Here is a 21,041-nt window from a genome sequence, read left to right on the forward strand (position 1 = left end):
CTAGACATCTTTTAAAACAAGGTAATTATAAAATATTTTAGAGATATACATATTTATAGACAAGACCTGGTGAATAAAATAATAATGTTAAGTAAAAATACAACCACAACATGCAGTCCTATTTACTGAGTATATGGGGAAATACTATTACACTTCTCATATTCCCGTCAAGAAATTAAAGAAGAAACAGTACAAACCAAATAAATAAAAAAACTTCCACTTGCAGCACTCTCAGTTTAGAAAGCTCTTTTACATATATTCAGACTTTGAATACAATATTTATTGGGTGCCAGTCTGTCAAACCCTATACTAAGTCCTGGGGACATAAAGATGAATAAGACATGTCCCTTTAGTCTCCATTCATCCAATTTGATAATTTGGGATTTGATAATCATCTGATAATCAAAATCATATTAAGAAAAAAGGGCAGGATTATCTCCATCCTACAGAACAAAATAAAGCTTAGAGATATTAGGGAATTTTTTACATGATCACAAGCTAAATTAAAAGCAAAGCTTGGGGGATTCTGGGTGGCTCAGTGGTTAAAGCCTCTGCCTTCGGCTCAGGTCATGATCCCAGGGTCCTGGGATCGAGCCCCGCATCGTGCTCTCTTCTTCGCAGAGAGCCTGCTTCCTCCTCTCTCTCCGCCTGCCTCTCTGCATACTTGTGATCTCAAATAAATAAATAAAATCTTAAAAAAAATAAATAAAAGCAAAACTTGTTCTTTATTCTTCTATTGTATATTATATATTCACTAACCTTAGGGATCATTCTGATCATGCCACATCTTTCTTATCATGCCACAAATTCATTTTAAAAAGAATGATTTTAATTGCTACTGTTTCTTCAGAGTAACGATGAGGATTATGATAGATGTGTGTGCATGTGTGTATAATATACATACTTTGTATATGCATATGTAACACATACATGTGCGTACATGTTTGTTACTCACTTCATAAAAGGACTCTCTACCAGGAAGGATACATTTGTCCTCAGGTCTTAAACCACGAAGTTTACTTGCAAACTCTTAGTTATCCTAAATCCTTGCAATATGGAATGGATCTTATTGACTATTCTGAGAATAGTCACAGGTAAGTATGCACAGTAAACCTTTACGTGACTACAAATTTAACATTATTCTGTAACATGAATGTCCATAAATACAGGAATATGTCATATTGAGGCAAAGTTTTAAAATTTCATAAGACATCAGAATGAATGCTCAGCATCCTCAGTGAAACTTGGCTTTATAGTTTTCTTCTCATACTAACCTGCTCCAAAGTACTTGAAAAGGGCTATTTTGTTGATTTTATGGGAGAAATTATATGCTCCAGGACTGTGCTAATACTAGTCACATGTGACTCCTGAGCACTCAAAATGTGGCTAGTCTGCATTGAGATGTGCTGTAAGTAGAAAATACACAACAGATTTTGAAAACTTAGCAAGAAAAAAAAACTGTAAAACATCTCAATTTATTATACTGAGTATATGTTACAATGGTATTTTAGTTATACTAAATAAAATGCATCATTAAAATTAATTTCACCTGCTTCTTTGTACTCTTAAAAATGTGGCTACTGGAGGAAGCCTGGGTGGCTCAGTGGGTTAAGCTGCTGCCTTTGGCTCAGGTCCTGATCTCAGGGTCCTGGGATAGAGGCCTGCATTGGGCTTTCTGCTCAGCAGGGAGCCTGCTTCCCTCTCTCTCTCTCTCTCTCTCTCTCTGCCTGCCTCTCTGCCTACTTGTGATCTCTCTCTGTCAAATAATAAAATCTTTTAAAATTAAAAAAAAAAAACGTGGCAACTAGAAAATCTGAAATTGCATTTGTAGCATGAATTATTTTTTATCAAACAGCACCAGTCCTTAATATATATGCCTAAGAGATTTGAGATATATTCTTTGAGACTATCAAGGGCCTATTCTACTATCATACCCTCTATTATTTATTGTCAGTTTTCTATCAAAAAGTGAGCATGGGGTGGTGAAGAAGTGAAATATTTTTAATGACATAGGAAAATGTCCATAATTATCAGAAAAAAAATCAGGTTACGAGATTAATAAAAAGTGGAGCTGCTTCGAACATGCATTAAATTATTCAAATTTAGTTTAACAATATGAAAAACAGAAAACTATCAATTCCTCTAAAAGCAAAGTATCTCCTATAAGTGAGCATGTGTCTGTCTCCTCGGCCAGTCTCAGCTCCTACATGTCTCTCACAGTATGACCGGCTTACTGCACTGGGTACAACCAACACAGAAGCTGTATCTCTACCATACATAGCACGATGTCAATAAGGCATTCTGAAACATATATATACATGCAGAAAAATGGGGGAAAAGGCACCAAACTATCAGTACTGGTTATCTCTAGATGGTAGGATAGCAGATTTTCTCCTATTTACTTATTTTCTACAATAAAAGTTAACTTTTTTCCTATCATAAAAGCTTATAATTTTTAGAGATGTGTAGTTTGGGGCACCTGGGGGCTCAGTGGGTTAAGCCTCTGCCTTTGACTCAGGTCATGATCTCAGGGTCCTGGGATTGAGCCCCCATCGCATCGGGCTCTCTGCTCAGCAGGGAGCCTGCTTCCCCTTCTCTCTCTGCCTTCCTCTCTGCCTACTTGTGATCTCTCTCTCTGTGTTAAATAAATAAATAAAATATTTTTAAAAAATAAAAGTAAAAAAAAAAAAAAGATGTGTAGTTTGATAGGTAATAAAGACTTGAAGCTAAAAGGACAAAGAGAATTAGAAGGAAGTCATTCTATACAGTACTCAGTCTCCTAGTCAGAATGCCAGGCTATGAAAATGCAGACCACACAGTCCTATAAAGGATAAGAGGGTTTTCATGCAGCTACAAAGCCCTATATTTGCCTTTTACAAAAAGAATACAAAACACAACTTTTCTCAATGACAAAATTTTTTGTTAGACTTTTGGAATATAAAACCGACAACAAAACTACAAGTTGCGTTTATAATAAAATTCAAATTTTATTTGCATATGTTTAATAAAAATATTCATGTGAAGTAAAATCTAAGTTAATAATAAAAGTTCAGCTCCCTAAATTAGGAACTACTGTATTTATAAGTTATTCTATGCTACTGATGGTGTAATTTGTATATTCACTGATGCTGTCATTCTACAAGTTACATTTGTATATTAAGAAACAAAGCAGGGATGCCTGGGTGATTCCGTGGGTTAAGCCTCTGCCTTTGGCTCAGGTCATGATCCCAGGGTCCTGTTGGTGGGGAGCCTGCTTCTCCTTCTGCCTGCTGCTCCCCTTGCTTGTGTGCTCGAGCTCGCTCTCGATCTCACTCTCTGACAAATAAATAGATAAAATCTTAAAAAAGAAACAAAGTAAACTTGTTCTTACGCTGCATAGAAGAAAAAAGGTTATTAAACCACAGGATTCACTTCTGGACATCTCATCACTCTTATACTAATTTCCTCACTGATTTTGGAAAACAATAACCTCTTTTAACTTCAGAACAAACAGCTGAATTAAGATCTGTCAGTCTACCTGAAATATTTAGTTGTAAGGTTTAACATTGTGAATACAGCCAGTCCTTAATAGGCAAATTCTGAAAAATAGTCTGGGGATATTATTGCTAAAAGAATTTTCAAGTCAAGGAGAGAACTGGCATCAGGAAAATACTTTTTTTCTTGCTTCTCCAATGCCTTAAATCTTCTTTCACACTAACTCCCACAATTACTCCTACTTCATACCCAAATAAAATCTATAAAAACTGTTGCACACCTGGGAAGAAGACAGTTTCTCAGCCTTTGAAATATTCAATTGACTATTACAAAATATTGAAATGGTGTACCATGGCATCTCCCCTTGTAGTAACAAAAGTAACTGAATCTACTTTGAAAATTATGGGAGGGTGAGGGGTTAGATCCTAACTTTAAACAATAAAAAATGCTCCTGTCATACAAAGAACTTATGAGAAAAATAGTTTTACTGCTTCTCCATCATGTGGAACCAAAGAAGCTCAGGAAGGAAGAGATAGGAGAGTTAGAGGAAAACTGGTGGATTAACCTATAAATACACTGGGAAGCTAAAATCTTTCATTACTTCTTAAATGTAATATTTCTATCCTTTATTTATCAGCAAATACATGAAATTTCCTATACCCCAAGCATTATTTTAAGCACTTTGTAAATATTAGCTCATTAGAAACCCTCTGACTTAGGTACTATCATTATCCCAATTTTACAGATGAGAACACTAAGGCATAGAGAAATAAAATAACTTTCCCAAGATCACACAGCTAATAAGTGGCAGAGATGAGATTCAGTCCCAGGCCTAGAATCTATGTTCTTAATCCATAACGCAATGCTGAGTGCTCAAAAAGTAATATTCTCTCGAAAGCCCATTTCTGGCTTATAGTTAAATATTTAACAAAAATCTGATAAATTAAGAGGAAAAATATGGAGACAGCAGAAAGTAGAAAACCAATTATTCTTAGTTCCGATACATCACTGTGAATATATTAGTATAGTTCCCATTAGTCTTTTTCTCTTTTTCACATAGGGCTTCCCCCCTACTTAATTATCACGCAGCATACATGGTTTTCTAGAAAATGAAGAACTTTAAGACACTAGCATCTCAGCATTTTTAGAGTAACAGTTCAAATTAAGAGAATAATCATATCAAAACATTTATGTATTTGCTATCTATACTTCACCTGACAACCTCATAAAGTAGAAATATTCATTTTACAAACGAGGAAAGTGAAGAATAGTCAAAAAACAAACTTAATGTCAAACATCTGGTATGTAGTTGCACCAGATTCAAATTCAAGCAGTTTGACTCCTGAGCTAGAAGAACTCTACTACTGGAAGGTAGGATTATGGGCCACCTGAAAAACAGTGATCACATATTAACAGTAGTAGTATTTGTCTGGCTCAGTCTAAAATGAGGATGTTACCATACAGATTTATTTTACTTTGCCCTAATTCTGACTTAGACAACTAAAGTTTTGGTATCCTAACTTTTCTTGACCAAGCTAACTCTTCATGTCTTACTTTATGTCTTACTTCACGTCTTCAAGGATCTTACTACGTACTTCACCCAAAATTGTTGTGAGTATCATGTGCTAGGGACCCTGCTAACAAGACAAGTGACAGAGTCTCTTTCCACTCAGCATATGCTCAAGTTTCTCACAACAAATAAATACAACACACCCATATCCATAAGCTTTGCCAACCAGTTTGGTGGAATAACTGAGAATGGAATCCTGCAATTCTCTGCCCCTTATCCTATAAAACAGATAAATCCCTTATTTTACTTACAATTCTTTAAGAGGGACTGAGAAATAATTATTCTATAGGTACTCCTTATCTGTCTGATAGGATATCTGTACTACCACCTCTTCTCAGTAGGCAATGAAAGCCTATCCATTTTTAGTACAAAGGAGATGAAATTAAAATATTTTACTAAAACCTCAGTTTACTACGTTACAAGTTTAAATTACTTTAAAGTTCTATAAATGTATTTTGGGTATGACTTTAATACCAAATGATAAATGGGAATATCAAAGATCATTTAAGAAGCAGTCAAATAAGCATGTTCACAGAAGAAGGGAAGCCCACTGCTGCTTTATTTTACATGGAAACATTTTATCTTAAGCAGTCCTGAGTTGAATCCCACTGATTATGAAAAGATGGCAAAGGGCAAAAGTTAAAAAGTGAGTTGCCGCAGAAACCCTCCGAACCAGTTCATTGAGTGGCTTAATTGACAGCCAACGACCATAGGTACAATTACCAACCCAAAACTTTATAATGGCAGGGCATTAAGAGCAGAAGCAACCTAAGAAACCAAGGTCAACACATAGAGGAGCTTCTGCTTGTCAATAATTACTAGTTGTGGGCATGAAGCCCTGGCAAGTTCCCTGACTGACACAGGCTTGCGTTAATGTTGACTGCAGCTGGCACACTTTCTGTTCCCTTCTTTTGTCCATGTCCTCTGACAAGCTTCTCTAGGATGTCATATCTGTACTATTATCCAGGACTTGCCTTCCACTGCTACTCTTTTTAAGTCTGTAATTTGTCTCATCCTAGACTATAAGTTTATGGAGGAAGGAAGCAAGGTTAATCCACAAAACAGCTCAACGCCTTGAAAATAACAAGTGTTTATTAATGACGGATATGGAATCCACCCTGTAACTATACCCTCATCCTTAACATTGTGCAGAACTGCTCGTCCTCATCTCTCTGACTGCTATGTCCCAGGGGTCAGTCCTTGAACCTCTTCTCTACCAACATTCACTCTTCAGGCATTGATCTCATCTATATGGACAACTCGCATGTATCCAACCTGGACCACTCTCCTCTGAACTCCACATTCATTTGTTCAGCTGCTGACTTGATAATCCTATTAGCATATCTATTAGACATCTCAAACACTTAGCCAGTCTGGGAAAGAATTCCTGAACTCTTCCCAGAAATCTGCTCTGCCCACAGTCTTCACATCTCTGTTAATGACATCTCCATCCTTCTGGTTCTCAAGCCAAAAACCTTGGAGTCATCCTTGACCACTCTCTTTTCACATTCTATATCCAATCTATTAGCAAAGATAGTTGGATCCAAACATATCCAACTGGAGTCACATAAGTATAAATGCAGGCCTACTTTTATATACAGAAATAAATGCAGATATGTGTGGATACATAGATTACTATACATACATATATTTCCTATCTCTCTGTCCACTGAATGTGCCCAGAAGCAGTGACACTCAAGTAGCAACAAGCACACCTAGCATCCAGAGCTTGGCCTCAGAATACCATTCTCTGATAAAAGGAGCCACAGCTTCTTGAAAAAAATGAGCCTACGGCTATTGCAGGAAAAATACACAATGAGCCTGAAGCATCTAGTAGTACCAGAGAATAGAGATGTGTACATGTATACACACAAACGAAAGATGTATGGCATAGGACAGAGTCAACTTAAAAGAGATCCCAATGACAAAAGTTGGATAATTTGGTCAATAAAATAAATAATGCTAGCACTGAACTATAACCCTAAGATTAAAATAAATATCCATGAACCAGCATTGATATAAAGGATTAAGCAGATAGACAGAAAAACAGACGAGAAAGGACAAGTCTTCCTTACAAAAGAATTCCAATTAATAAATACAGAAAAAATTAGCAAAATAAAGAAGTACTTTTAGAACACAATAGCAATAATTATTATCAGTATGATCTATTGATGAATGCTAAAATTAGTGAGCAGAAACAGGATACTGGCAAAGCCTCAAAGTATCCCCCCCCCCCAATATTTACTAATTACTATCGTGGTATTAATATATGTCACAAATTCATAGAATTGATTCTCCTCCTCTGGGAAGTAGGTGTTTAATTCTTCCCCCACATGAGTGTAGGCTGGACTTAGCAACCTGCTTCTACTGAAGAGAGTAGGGAAAGGGAAAAATAACTTTCCAGTGGAGAAATTTACCAGAAAACACTTTAACAGAGTGATCACCAGCGATAAGTCATGTTGGTATCATTTATCTCCTATAAGATATCTCCTATAAGAAGGGCGCTTCACTGCTATGGTATTCTTCTCCCCAAAACCCCTACCCCCATTCTAATGAGAAAACGTCAGACAAACCCAAACTGAGGAACATCCTACAAAATACCTAACTAGTACTCTTAAAAAGTATCAAGGTCATAAGAGATAAGACCAAGAAGAGATAACGGAGAAAAAAGAAAAGACCAAGAAGAGATAAAGGAGACCTGAAAACTAAAAGCAATGTAATATCTTTGTATAAATAATGGACTGGAGTAAAGATAGTAGTGGAAAAATGGGTAAAATACAAATAAAACCAGGAGTTCCACTGAAGTATTGTACAAATATTAATTTCTTAGCTTGATAAATGTTATATAAGATGTTATCATAGGGGAAACACAGTGAAGGATATATGGTAGTGGTTCTTATTAGGAGCAGTTTTGCCCCATAAGAGACATTGGGCAATGTCTGGAAACATTTTTGTTTGTTAGAACTGCAGATATGGTACTTGCATCTAGTGTTTAAATGACAGGGATGCTGGATGCTGGATAACATCCTACTGTACAGGGCAAACCCCCACCACAAAGGATTGTCTATTACAAAATGTTAATAATGGGAAGATTAAGAAACCTGGTATAAGAAAACTCTCGGTACTATTTGTGCAAGTCTGTAAATCTAACAGATCCAATTACTTCTCAATTCCCTGGTCCAAGACTATTTCTCAACTGAATTTTTTAGAAGAATCTCCTAACAGGTCTTCTTTATTTTACTCTGTGCCTCCTTAGACTACTTTCAACACAATGGCCCAGAGTGAAGTTTTTTAAAGCATAAATCCAATGTCACTTCTTTGCTACAAACCCTGTAATAGTTTCCATTGCACAAAGTAAACATCCAAATGCTTACAATGTGGCCTACAGGTTCTAGGAGATCTGGACCCAGTTATCTCTCTGACCTTAGCACCTTCTCTGCTGTTCAGTCCAGCGCAGGTACACTCGCCAAGAATGTCTCTGTTTCAGGACCACCTGCCCCTTACTTCTTTCAAGTCTTTGCTCACTTCTCGGTACACTCGCCAAGAATGTCTCTGTTTCAGGACCACCTGCCCCTTACTTCTTTCAAGTCTTTGCTCACTTCTCGCCAAGTCCTTCCCAGACACCCTCTTTAAAAGTGTACAGACTCGGGGCGCCTGGGTGGCTCAGTGGGTTAAGCCTCTGCCTTCAGCTCAGGTCATGATCTCAGGGTCCTGGGATCGAGCCCCGTATCGGGCTCTCTGCTTGGCAGGGAGCCTGCTTCCTCCCCTCTCTGGCTGCTGCTCTGCCTACTTGTAATCTCTCTCTCTCTCTCTGTAAAAAAGAAAAAAAAAAATTTTTAAAGTGTACAGACTCGGTAGCATTCCTGTCCCGCTTGCTTGCTTGTTTGCTTGATTTTTCTCTACAGCACTTATCTTTCACCTTCTAATATAACAATAACTCTCACTTATTTTATTTAATGTCTGTCTTATTCTCTCCAGAATGTAAGATTCATGAGGGCAAGGATTTTGTGTTTGGTTTGCTACTGCAACCAGTACACCTAGAAACCATTTGATAAATGAATGACACACCTCTAAAATCCTAAATTAAACATTCCAGTCTTTCAATGACTTCTCATCACTATGACATTTTCTGTCTTATCTCCTTAAGAATATGATTTGCGGGTGCCTGGCTGGCTCAGTAGATGGAGCATTTGACATTTGATCTTGGGGTTGGGACTTCAAGCCCTACACTGGGCCTAGAGTTTACTTAAAAAAATGAAAACTCTTTTAAAAAGAAGAATATGATGTGGAGAAAAAAAGAAGAAGCTTTGGACCATGGTTTTATCACTTGATAATGTATATCGCTGGACGGACTGGTTAACCTCTCTAATCCTGGTTCTTCATCTCATGGGGAATGGCAAGGGAAAAACTAGAAGGTTAATAACACTCACATTGTAGAGTTAGTGTTAGAATTAGAAATAAGGTGGTCAAGTGTCTAGCATGTAGTAGGTACTCCATAAATAAAAGCTAATACCATTGCTCCCTCCTCACTAGCTCTTCAGCTTCACAGTGACACCTATCTAGCCTTTCATGCCCTTCGTTTTCTCCTAACTGAATCATCCTTCCCAGGCTTTGTGTTCCTGACCCAGCCTGGATTCCACAGTTCTTTGATTCAGTCACAATCTTCAATATCTCTTTTTTCAGTTCTCTCTTGAAAACACTGTATTAGCCCTGAATTAGCTAAGCTTCTGTTGTTCACTGTTAACCCCCTAAATGCATTACAGTGTAGCTAGCTGCACTAGCTAAGGTTACAAATGACATTTTAATCACCACGTCTCAGAAATTTTTTTTAGTCCTTATCTTCTTTGGCCTTTTCATGGCAGGATACAGTGTTGACCACTCCTAGTCCTTGAAATACTCTCTCCTCCCTCAGCTTCTGAGACAAATCTCTCATAGTTTCCTTTTTTCATCTTTGGTCTGTCTGGCACAGATGGCTGGCTTCTCTTCACTTGCCCCATACAGTAGCTCCCAACAGAAATGTAAAATCATCCTAAATTTTCAACCTTACTGAACTCCAAAACCTGATTAATTACCCTGTATTGTTGATAATACTCGATCCCTTATACAGCCACCCTGCCCCTTTTTATCCCTCATCCTTTCTCACCAGGAATGGCTTCCTGACTGATCTTGCTTCCAGTTTTGCCCTTCTCTAATCCAGCATTCACTTCACTGTCAACAGGATAGGTCTAAGACACAAACCTGATTCCATCATAGCATTTTTCCTCCACTCAGTCCTCACAGCCTTCAGGATAAAGTTAAAGCTCCTTAACTTGGCTGACAAGGCATTCAGTGACTTGGCCTCTTGCCACTTCACTAGCCCCTGTTTGAAAACTGTGCTGTTCACCTGTAGCTTCTGATTATTTGAATGTGACTAGTCTAAATTGAGATGTGCTTTAAATTTAAAATACATACCAGACTCTGAAGACTTAGTATGAAAAGGGAAATGTCAAATATTTCAATACTTTCAAAATATTGATTATATGTTGAATGATAATATTTGAGCTATATCAGATTAAATAATCTGCTATTAAAATGAATTTCAGGGGCACCCGGGTGGCTCAGTGGGTTAAGCCTCTGCCTTTGGCTCAGGTCATGATCCCGGGGTCCTGGAATCAGGGAGCCTGCTTCCCCCTGTCTCTGCCTGCCTGTCTGCCTACTGGTGACCTCTGTCTGTCAAATAAATAAATAAAATCTTTAAAAAATGAATTTCACTTTTTTTAACTGCATCTACTAGAAAATTCACACATGTATATGACATATTTGTGGCTCACATTATATTTTTATAGGACAGGGCTAGTCTAAAATGTTCTTTCCCATATATTGAGGTGACAGGGTTAAGGGAAGGGGGAGGCCAGATGGGTTAAGGAGCAAAATAAACTGTTCTTTTATCAAAATAAATAAATAAAAATAAAACGTCCTCTCCCTTTTTCTGCATGTAGTTAAGTCCTACTCTTGAAGATTAGCTCGGGTAACCCACGAGGATGTATTTCAGGACTCCCCCTCCCCAACTACCCCAAGTCCGAGTCAACTACTCCCACCTACCCCACCCCAATTCTTAGACAGGTGGTGCTTCTACCCATAGGAATCTACTTACACCTGTGTCATAGATCACAGCACGTTGTTAATTATCAGTTATCAACTATCTTCTCCTCCTCAGCTGTACACTGCTTGCAAGAAGGAACATCATTCTACATTACACTCTGGGCCTACCAAGCCTACCACTTAAAAGGCAATCAAAACATTTGTCAAATAAATATGAACTATCTATTCCTGGCCTGAAAGTTCCTAGAATTTCTAGTTCTACAAGGAAAACAAAACATCAGTGAAAGAAGGAGCCTATAGACTTTCCAAGGAGCTCTAGTAATGAAAGGACTGTGATGGTGGTGACGACTAGGAATTACAGAGAGAACAGCAATGAGAAAGCAAAGCTCATCACACACACCTGCCTCTTACAGTAAAACAGGGATTTGCAGCAGTGATATGGAACCCTGAACTCACTCTTGGCATGCCAGGGGCCACAGTCTGGTTCCTAAATTACTTAAACAACCCAACCAACAAAAGAGTATGATTTGGCAAGTTTCAACATAAACAGCTAGAGCCCAGCACCTGTTCCACTTAAACAGCACATCATTACAGTTAAAAACAACAACAAATCTCTCTCATGAAGCAAATGCTAATCTCATGATGCTTCACCATGGAGCAATTTAGAAGAGTTATTATATGAAATGTGCCAAAGCATGAATTTATGGCTGATGCTTATTTGGCAAATACGGTTGGCACAGTTAGATGTTGCAAAACATGTATGCAAATAAGCAAATAAAAGTTTTTAAGCTCTCAGACTTAAATATTTACATTATCATAAATGTACAAAGATAAATGTTTATATGAGTACACATATAATGCATTCCAGGAACACATTTTTTAATGTGATTGTCAGAAACAGTTATGAAGTGGCATTATTTCTTTATGGGCCTCAGGGCAGACTCTTAAAAATGAATTCTGACAGAATGTTAATGGGGTACAAACATTAGCAAGGAAGTTTCTCTGTCATATCACTGGGTAAAAGGAATACTCATAATACCATAACAGATCAAAGCAATCTTATCTTTTCCTTTTGCCAAAATATTTTCTTCCCATCCTGGAACCCAGCCAAACATAAGTATCAGCCCCTAAAAGGGAGATAAAGGATAGAAAGGAGAACCACACATCACAAAGCCTCCAAGAAAATAATTTGACATTTTTTTCCCACATAATATGATCAAGTTAGAGTCTCCAAAATAAAGACATGATAAAATATTTCCCCCTCTGACAGCTATGGAAAGATGTTTGTTTTTTCACATAGTTTTTGAGTTGGTCATAGCCAAAACTCACTAGGAATGGTATGAATTCTGCTTCCATTGTTAACTATTAATCTCTGGGCCAAAGCTATTACTCTCATCTTCAAAGCTGCAAAAATGTTCCATACCTGCCATTATAGCTTACTAAAAGAGTCACGGAAGAGAAGAAGTGACAGGCACTTCAGAAAGTAATTAAGGTAGTCAGTGAATTGAACTATCTGGAAAAGCTCCGAGATTACAGGAGAGGCCATCATGAAGCAACTATCCAAGACTGCTCATGGAAAGTTTTACCCCTGTGCATAATTCACGTTTTTCACTTCCACACTATAGAGAGCAATATGGGTTCTCCCACTACACACATTCCTACATTATTTCATTTATCAAGAATAAAAAGACGCTGTGGCTGAACAAAAAATCAGTACACAGGCCCCAAAACAGAATCCTGGTGGCAAACACCATTCAGGTGAAAAGCTGTTGACATACATCATCCAATGACCTAAAAATAGCCTTTTATGTAAGTCTCCAAATACTTAATTCAACGCCTAATCTTACCACATTTAACAAAGACAGAAGAAAAATGTATTAGATTTTCTATAGCAAAGCCAATAAAGATGAAATCATAGTTTTCTTTTAACTCGTCACTATCCCCTCAACGCCAGCCTCCTAATAACTCCATTCCACAGCTCTCAAATTTCTAAACTTGGATCCTAGGGGGGGATAAAAACGGATGGCGAAAAAGTACCATTTAAAGGTGGGAAATCTCCTTCCTGTTGCTCTCAGCAGTCTTTAACATTGTCAAAGGTCGAAAATCGAAATCAAATTCTCAGACCGATGGTGCAGAGACAGTGAGGGGGAGGAATGGGGGTTCAGACTGCTAGTCCTCAACGCGGGAGGTAAGAAAAGTAGCAAGAACGGATGAGTCAAAGGGCAAAGGAGAAACAAACTGACCGACCGAACCACTGAAAATTCCCAAACAACCCAGCAAGCCCGCACGTCAGGGGCCTCACAAACCGCAGGGCCAAAGGAGTGGGCAAAGAGCCCCCGGGTTTCGTCCCGGCGCGGCCGGCGAGCCTGCACGGGATCCGCCCGGGTTTGGAGCAGGATGACCGTGTAGACTTAGCAAAGAGAGAGAGAAGCCCTTCCTGCCCCAGTCTCCCCGCATCCAGCTCTTTACAGGCTTCACTTTCCCCAGCAGCCTCCCAGCCGCTCCCGGGGGCGTCCCTCTTCTCCAGGTCCCAACTTTCCCTCCTCTGGGGGGCGCCGAGCTACCGGGGCCGCAGCCGCCGGTGCGGTAGGGGGCGGGGGCGGCGGCGGCGAGCCCCGGGGCGGCGGGGCTCGGGGGTGGCCGCAAAGCCCGCGCCAGGCGGGACACACCGGCCGCCTGGGCCCCCGTGGCGGCGCCACTCGACCCCGAGCCGCCCCGCCCGGATTCCCCCGGGTCAGCGCCCTCACCCCAGGACGACCGTGGTCCCACAAATCGGCGCTGGAGGAGAAGGGAACCAAGAGGACGCGAGGAGCCCTGCCCCCGTTACCTGAAAGGCGCACATGCCGCTGTGGTGACCACCATCGCCGGCCGTCCCGTCCCCTTCCTGGTGACCGCGGCCGCCTCCACCGAGCAACTGACACTGACTAACAAGTAACTAACTACTCGCCGCCGCCGAGTCTGCCGCGCGCTCCTGGCCGCCCGCCGCCCGCCGCCCGCCCAGCCCACCAGCCTGCCAGCCTCCTCCCAACACAGCGCACCACCCCTCCGCGCGCACACTCGCCGCCGCGCTCCCTAGGGGAGAGCACGCGCGCGCGCACGAGCCCTCGGCCGTCGGCCCCTCTCACCAGCCTCTCTCCAGCCCCGCCGGAGGAGTCACCGTGATGCCCCTCCTCTCGCGTTCCTACCTCCAGAGGATGAGCCTATGAGGGCACCTGACTGGTGACGGGGGCGTGGCCAAAGGAAGAGGGCAGGACGAGCAGAACCTTGGGCCAAAGTGAAGGGAAATTTTGGTTCCATTAAGTTCCAGAGGAAAAGGGCAACAGAGTATTGGCCCTTTTGGTCCCGAAGTTCCCTGGTCAGTCTGCCCTCGAATACAAAACATGTGTTTCCAAGGATTCCAGTATATAGCAATTAACCGATTCCTTTCTGCAGGCCTTAGCAATTTAAAAAACTACATCTCCCAGAAACCTCCGCGAAAGCAAGACTCACCTTGCGTAATCACGTAGTCCTTCGCCGCATTTGAACAAAATAATCCCTTCGTTTTTCTGAAGGTATGGGAAATAATATTCCATTTTTCTCCCCACCGGAACAGTTTTAAATGTTACTGCGCTAAGAAAAGTTACCTATGGGAAGTTGGTTAAGCGACTAGGTAAAGGGAAAGAAAATATGTCAAAATAAAGTGCTGCGGATGAATTTTTTTCCATGCTGTGAGACGACGGAGTGAGAAGAGTGAAGGCGACTGAGAGGGGCTCAGGGAATTGTCCTCTGTGCAAGGGACTTTCTATAGGCCCCAGGCCCCTGCCTGCCCCTGTCGTCAGCAGGTCAGTAAGCACGGCGAGCTTCGGGGTGGCCACAGTGGAGGTGCCCTTCACCCCCTTGAGGATCATCTCTCTTTTGCTGTTGTTACTGGTTTGTCTCGGTTTGAGGCAGACTGAATGGGGGCGCTTCACTTCCGGTTGGGGGAAGGGAGGAAGGCCGTCCAAGGGGAGGGGGAAGACAGAACTCATTTCCTGTGGGGGTAGGGTGATGGTTTGGGGGTGTCCGACCCACTTCCATTGCCGGCGAAGGCTTGAAGAGGTGATACTTGGTGCCTTTTGCACAGACGGTCTCTTAAAGTTTTAGGATTGTGTTTTATGTGAAAAGTTAGGTTATTCCACAAAGTTATGCTAATCACCAGCCTCCAGTCAGAATTTTTGAGTTTTATTTCCACGCGTAAGATGGAAAATTTCCTCCCCCCAGTTGTTTAGTGCGTTCATCACAGTATTCGAAGACCCTCGTTAAAACTACTCCGCTCGACAAAACATACTTTATTGTGTAATTAATGGATTGCCCACCTCTGCTCCCCTACTCAAGTCCAACCTTGATTGAGTGAGGTATAGTGGTGTGTTCTGTCTTGGCATGCCACCGGAACTCTGTAGGTGCTCTTTTAAGGAAGTGGTTTATTATAGGACTCAGTGTTTTGAGGCATTTTCACCTTATAAGAGTGGAAGTATCGTACTGAAGTACTAAAATACTTGGTATTACCTTAGCTGGTACGATTAGGGTCTTAAATTCTTAGACCTGTTGATTTGAGGCTACAGCTTTTGCCCTGTACCTGAAAACAACTTGCCCTAACCTTAAAAATTCTTACATGTAACTTTCATGTAGCACTTGTGAGAGTTGTGCGCTGGTATATTTTTCCCCCTTGTAATTTAACTAATTTCAGCACCAATTAAAAACTGGTATCTGCTCTTTGTGTTTTCAAACCATGGTGCAAGGGTCATGATACTAAGCTAGATTTTAAGCATGCAGGACATTTGGCTCTCAGAGAACAAAAGGTGAATAAGACAGAACTTTTTATTTTTCCTATGTTCTCAATGCTTTATAAGAAACAATATGTAAAGTGGTAATAGATACTCAACAATTTAGATTTCTTGACTTCTCTTTTCAAGTATCACTGTGTGTGGGTGGGTGTTTGTGTGTGTGTACTGAAGGAATCAATCCTATGAAATCTCAACTTCAGTGATTTTAGAATACCAAGTGAACTGTAATGTCTTTAAAGGATTTTTAAAAGAATAAGTCCTGTGTATTTTTTCCTTTGGGATTTGTTACCTAATCTATCCTCAGAATTTGCAGTTGTTTTAATTCTAGTTCTTTTATTCTTTTTTTTTTTTTAATTTTATTTGTTTATTTGACAGAGAGAGATCACAAGTAGGCAGAGAGGCAGGCAGAGAGAGAGAGGGAAGCAGGCTCCCCGCTGAGCAGAGAGCCCGATGCAGGACTTGATCCCAGGACCCTGAGATCATGACCTGAGCCGAAGGCAGAGGCTTAACCCACTGAGCCACCCAGGGGCCCTAATTCTAGTTCTTTTGAAAAGTTATTTCACTTAGAGTTTATTACAAAATGTGTTTTAAACCAAATATTACAATAAGGAAAAGATACGGGTTTTAACCTCCTGTAACATTAAAAAAAAAAAAAAATCTAAGACCCTAAAATCAGTGAGTTATCTTTTGAAAGACTACAAAATTTCTGCAATAACTGAAAACGCAAGAACTGATAATGTCTATGTTATTATTAATTGAAGGTTAAGGAAATGTAGACTGCTGCAAGCAAGTATTAATTAATTGATTAGAAAGAAAATGCTCATTATCTTTCATATTAATGTAATACAGAAGAAAATATGATATGATCACCCTGACAAATTAAACTACAGTATTAGGAATTATTGAAGTAAGCAAATATTGTGGAACTAAATGAAAAAGATAAAGAAAATTTAGTTAAAATATTGATTGAGATACATAGTACTGCCTTCAGGAAACGGAAGATCAAAGGAGTTTTTTTTCTGTTGGGTCTTTATGATATTCCGTGGAAGAATTGCAGTATAACAGAAATAAGAAAAATTGCTGCAGCTGAAAGACTTGAGCAGCTTGAAGAACTGTCTGTTCTGAAGAAAGTAATATATATAGCACATATCTGAAAGAAGACGTTTTGTGATAAGTGGTAGTTATTCATTGGTTCCATCGAAGAAATATTAGAAAAGCTTGTGGAAAACCGAGGGAAAGGTCTATGGAACCTGCTTTTATTCTCTTTAAATCTTTGAAAGTGTTTCTTTAGAAAGGATTGCTATCTTCCAAAGACTTTTTTTTTTTCCTTCTGTGCTCTTTGTTGCAGCTTTTTGGGTACATTTTAATAGAAACATAGTATCAAAATTAGAAAAATAAAGACTTATGGAAGTGTACTCTGCTACTTCTTTGAGTTAATGATTTTGAGATTTTCATTCCATTGCTTGCCATCTATAAGAAAGAAATTGTTGGTCCTTTTAGGGTACTCAGATTAGATAGCCATTTTCTTTTCCAAAAACAGCCCCTGGATATATTGCTCACAAAAGTTTAAAACATTAAAATAATGGGTCAAAACTCTGGATTCCATTTCATTGAATCTGATTATTCACAGAGTCCTAGGTGTTGTATAAAATGCAAAAATGTCTTAATTTCTTTTGTCCACCTTTCATTGTAAAATCATGCTAATGTTTTACAACTATTGCTTTTTTGTATGTTTGTTTTGTTAGTTTGTTTTTTGCCCTGGGGTTGAGTGTTAAAGAGAGTACCCTAACAACTTCTTTTTTTTTTTTAATTTTTTTTTTAATATTTTATTTATTTGACAGAGAGAAATCACAACTAGGCAGAGAGGCAGGCAGAGAGAGAGTAGGAAGCCGGCTCCCTGCAGAGCAGAGAGCCCGATGCGGGGCTCGATCCCAGGACCCTGAGATCATGACCTGAGCCGAAGGCAGAGGCTTTAACCCACTGAGCCAACCAGGCGCCCCAACAACTTCATTTTTAAGCTTACTACTCTGCTATCTTTATCTCTGTTCCTTTTTTTTCTTTTAATATTTTATTTATTTATTTGACACAGAGAGATCACAAGTAGGCAGAGAGGCAGACAGATAGAGAGAGGAGGAAGCAGGTTCCCTGCGGAGCAGAGAGCCCAATGCGGGACTCGATCCCAGGATCCTGAGATCATGACTTGAGCCCATTGAGCCACCCAGGCGCCCCATCTCTATTTCAAGAGTATTCTAATGAGAATACCCCTTATGTGACTTTACATTATGTCAGCAAAAGTTTATTGAATGCTTACTGTGAGACCCTGTTCTAAGGACTTGTCATGTATCAGTGAGTACAGACAAATAATCCTGTTCTCATGGAATTTACTCTCTTAGTCTCCAAATGAAAAGTAGACTCTTGCTCCCTTGGTATGCCTAAATAAGATCTATCATATAATCATTGTTCATACTGGATCTCTTTATCTTGATCTCTAAACCATTCTAAAACCGGTTTTGAATATTTTAGCCTGATTTTTCTCTAGACCATTAAATCCCCTCTGTTAAATATTTAGTCCTTTTCATCGATGCATGCATCATAAACTTACCATTCTGGCCTCCTTTCTATAGTAAAAACAAATATAAGTGATCAGTAGAGAAAAGAGAGGATCAGTGAGGCCTGGTTTCAAAACTGATGTCCACCTTTTACTAGCTGAGCTTACTATCTTGGTTACCTTGAGCAATTTATTTAACCTTTCTGAGCCTCAGTTGCCATAAACCTAAATAGGGTTGTTTGGTCAATTGAAAATATTCTGAGTAAATCACCTGGCACAATGCCTGGTGGTGGAGCTTAATGAATGCAATTATTTTATTCCCAGTCTTGCTTCTGCTCTTTCGGCCATTAAGATTTGCCTACGAGTGTGTTTAAGCCTTAGATGTCCCCTAAAGTATGTAGATGCAGTGCCAGGATTATTGAAATTATACCTTCTCCCATCAACATGCTTGGCTATTAAGATTTTATTTTTTATCCCTTGTTGGAAGAAGAAATCTCTAATATCCATGACCACTTTAAAATATATATATAATAGAAAAGTTTCAAGAAAAGATTAAGGAGTACACCAAAGTAATTTGAATTGTTATAGAAAGACTTTCAAATGATTCTTCTAAACATTTAAATACTAAGCCTAACATTCAAGAGCCTTCACTCATTACCCATCTACACATTCCTAACTGGACTGGTCTCTGAAAAAAATTCTGTACTCTACCAGCCTTTCAATCTTTGTTCTTGCTATCCTCTGCCTTAAAAACATTCTCTTTTCCTAGGACTCCCTATCTATCAAAATGCCATTATCTTGGAGCCCCTACCACCTTCAACTTCAGGATGTATTTTTTGATGTCAGTCCTTCTCACTCCACTCTTTCAAGCATGTATGCTCTGACCATTGACTCTCCAGAGCCTTTTGTACTTGCCTTACAGCATTTAGCATCCAGAGCTGCTGGGGCTGTTTGCTTTTTGTCGTTGTTATTTATGTATGTAGAGCTTATGTACTGCCATAAAAGGCTGCAGACCATATCTTATTCCTGTATCTGCTGAAATACCTGAAACAATGCTATTCATATCATAAGTATTCAGTGCTTATTTGTGGAGTTGGGGTATGATGGAACTTACTAACTTTTGTGCACTGTTTGTACCCAACATTAAGCACAGTGACCAGTGTACAACTCAAATGTCTGCCAAATAAAAGAATGAATAAGTCCTCATTTTCACATTTGTGAGCATCTCAGGGTGTTATTGTATAAGTAAGCATATATTTAAAAACTAGTGTATGATCAAAACTGTGAGAGTTGATCCCTGTCCTCAATTTAATTGGAAAGAAGTAAGTTGCAGTTAATGTGTAGACTCGGAAGACTTCAGGTGTTTGAGTGAAGGTGGGATGGAGAGGTCAGTATAGAGTTGTTTGCATTGTGAAAGATAACCCAAGCTATCTGAACTCAGAAAAAATAGACTTGGATATCAAGAGGTACTTCACTTGCATTTCCACTCATAGTTTGCATACCCAAGAGATTGAAAATACAGGGATGCCTGAGTAGTTGGTTAAGCATCTGCCTTCTGCTCAGATCATGATCCCAGGGTCCTGGGATCGAGCCCCACATTGGGCTCCCCACTCAGCGAGGAGCCTGCTTCTCCCACTGCCTCCTGCTTCCCCTACTTGTACTCTCTCTCTTTCCATCAAATAAATAAACTTAAATATATATTTTTTTCACACAAAAACTCTTAGGCAGATGTTCATAACAACATTACTCGTAAGTCAAAAAATAGAAACAAATTCAAATGTTCATCAGTTGATTAATGAATAACAAAGTATAGTATACCCATCCAAAGAAATATTATTCATCAATAAAAAAATGAAGTAGTGATACATACTGTATATGGATGAACCTCAAAAATATTACACTCAAATGAAAGAAACCAGACACAGAAAGCCACATTATGTATGATTCCATTTATATGAGATGTCCATAGAGATGGAAAGTATATTAGAGGTTGCCAGGGATGGGAGATGGGAGATGGGGAGTGACTGCCAATCTTCTGGGGGTAAAAAAATATTCTGGAATTAGATAACGGTGACGGTTGTACAATCTTGATGCTAAAATACCTTTTATACTAACATACTAAAAAACACTGAAATTGTACACTAAAGAAGTACGTGAATTATATCTTTTAAAAAGGAGGAGATACTTAGACTTGAAGAATTTGTATTTTGGATGGAACTAGAAGAAAACAAGAGTATGGAAGCAAGGAGGTGGTAATAGTGGCTAGGTACAAGACTAGAGATCTGGGGAGGATCGGGTGAGGATGGGTATGAAGGTTTCTGGCTATCTTTTGTCTTAATGAAGCAGGCAGTAAGGCAGTTGGTTAGGCTAGAAAGGTGTTGAGAAAGGCATCCGAGGATTTTGAAGGAAACGTTAGACTTTTGATTTGGTCAAGAATGTGGTGTAACTTGATTTGCTTGTGAAGGTAAACTGAATTTAGAGGGTGAAAGTATCAAAAGGTAAGGGGGTCCGATAGCAATCAACAGTGAAGTTAATGGAGAAGGTTGGAGAACAGAGACTAGATAAA

At 39.5% G+C, this 21,041-nt stretch overlaps 2 protein-coding genes across 15 annotated transcripts in view; one reads left to right on the forward strand and one right to left on the reverse strand.

Moving 5' to 3' along the window:
• The window catches only part of PEAK1 (pseudopodium enriched atypical kinase 1), a 319,482-nt gene extending 305,338 nt beyond the window's left edge, over positions 1-14,144 (reverse strand). For all 8 annotated transcript variants that reach the window (XR_006818699.1, XM_046008373.1, XM_046008372.1 and 5 more), the window contains exon 1: positions 13,953-14,144. The gene's annotated coding sequence lies outside the window, so the exon portion shown is untranslated. The remainder of the gene's footprint in view (positions 1-13,952) is intronic.
• Positions 14,145-14,651: 507 nt separating this feature from the next.
• HMG20A (high mobility group 20A) overlaps positions 14,652-21,041 on the forward strand; it is an 83,866-nt gene continuing 77,476 nt past the window's right edge. For 3 of the 7 annotated variants that reach the window (XM_046008322.1, XM_046008321.1, XM_046008320.1), the window contains exon 1: positions 14,652-14,946. The gene's annotated coding sequence lies outside the window, so the exon portion shown is untranslated. The remainder of the gene's footprint in view (positions 14,947-21,041) is intronic. The other 4 variants (XR_006818695.1, XM_046008327.1, XM_046008328.1 and 1 more) reach the window with 2 other exon arrangements.

Source organism: Meles meles, chromosome 6, assembly GCF_922984935.1.
Source record: "Meles meles chromosome 6, mMelMel3.1 paternal haplotype, whole genome shotgun sequence".
NCBI lineage: Eukaryota > Metazoa > Chordata > Mammalia > Carnivora > Mustelidae > Meles > Meles meles.